The sequence below is a fragment of the Vanellus vanellus genome (genome assembly GCF_965231255.1).
Source record: "Vanellus vanellus genome assembly, chromosome: 19".
NCBI lineage: Eukaryota > Metazoa > Chordata > Aves > Charadriiformes > Charadriidae > Vanellus > Vanellus vanellus.
Window position 1 is genome coordinate 13,137,482 of NC_138924.1, and position 1,884 is coordinate 13,139,365.

The following is a 1,884-nucleotide window of genomic DNA, read 5'->3' on the forward strand; positions in this document are numbered from 1 at the left end:
AACTTCTGCTTGATTTTTTTTAAGTACAGAACACTTATTTTACATCATAAGCACCAAATTGCTTACTGAAATGAGTAGTTCTTAAGGCTTTTCCTCCAACCAACTTTGCAATGTCTCGGTCCAAACTGATTCCACATTTGGAAAAGACTTCTGCACCCATTTTATAGCAAGTTCTTCATTTCTGGAAGATCAGTTACATTTAAGCTACTAATCTCCAGAAATTCTGTTGCTCTCTTAAAATGTCTTCCTTACTTATCTGCCAGAGGACAGGTCACATGGCTGGTTTATGATATCTGGACAACATGGGCAAAGTGCTAACCTTTCCAGCCACATCATTGTTAGAAGGAATATTCTTTTTCTTTGGTTAGGAAACAAGCCTATAAAATCACAGAATCACAGAATGGTCGAGGTTGGAAGGGACCTTTGGAGATCATCTAGTCCAACCTCCTGCCAGAGCAGGGTCACCCAGAGCAAGTTGCACAGGATGGCGTCCAGGTGGGTTTGGAATCTCTCCAGCGAAGGGGACTCCACAGCCTCTCTGGGCAGCCTGTGCCAGTGCTCTGCCACCCTCACAGGAAAGAAGTTTTTACTTGTGTTCAGACAGAATTTCCCGTGTTCCAGTTTGTGCCCGTTGCCCCTTGTCCTGTCACCGGGCACCACTGAAAAGAGTCTGGCCCCATCCTTTTGACACCTGCCCTTTAGATATTGATAAGCATTGATGAGATGCCTTCTCAGCCTTCTCTTCTCCAGGCTGAACAGCCCGAAGTCCCCTCAGACTTTCCTCAGCAAAGAGATGCTCCAGTCCCTGAGCATCTTCATAGCCCTCTGCTGGACTCTCTCCAGCAGTTCCCCACCTCTCGAACCGGGGAGCCCAGAACTGGACAATGTAGTCGTAAGGATGTTATCTTTATGCTTACACTGAATCACATTGGAACTAGCATTGCATGTGTGATTTTTTTCCAGATGGTGAAAGCTTGCAGGTTTTGAGAGACAGCTACATAAAGATGGTAAGTAAAAGTTTTCAGAGGTTCATTTGTTTTGCTTGCAAAGTTGTCAGAGTGCACTGACTGATGTAAAACTGAACTTTGGTCATTTAAGACATACACTGGAGTTTGCACTTTGATTTCCAAGTACTTTGATTTTTGACTTCTGCCACTTTGAAGTGAGCTGCAGCACACCGCAGGACAGTAGAGCAATTTGAAAAGGGAGGACTTTTTCCTTTACTATAGTCTGAGTGGTTATTTGGATATTGAAATATCTGAATATTCTTTCCACCTACAGACACCGTAGGCCCTGCTGCCGTCACACCAGTGCAAGGAACTGCCTCGCCGGCAGCTGTAAATGGACAGTGCTGGTTACAGACAGGAATTTGGATTCTGAGTGTATCTTATCCAGGTGTTCCCGTGTAATACAAGGACAACGCTCCCTCTGGGCAGTGTACGTCTCCTCCATGAAACTGACGGAACTAATTTTTTAGGAAGCTGAAAATTTAGAATTATCAGCATTTGTCCAAGGGGTTTTATGCTGGTAACTAGAAACGAACAGGAGATGAGGAATCCTGTCACCACGCATTCGAGACTCCCTTCACCTTGAGGCCGCCGCACCAGCGCGACAGTTCCCGCTCCCCGCGCTGAGGGCGCGCGCGGCCCCGCTCCCGGGCGGACACGAGGGCGGGCGGCTGGGCCGCCTCCGCTGCCGCTCCCGGCCACGCGTGACTGACGGGCCCGAGGCCGCCCCGCGGCCCGCGGCCCACCGCTCGGCCCAGGGCCCACCCGCCTTCCCGCGGGATCCGCGTCCCGTTGCCGGGCAACCGCCGCGTCTTCCCAGCGTGCCGCAGGGCGGCTTTCCGCCTTGCTTCCGGCAGCCGCTGTCCCCGCCGCCATC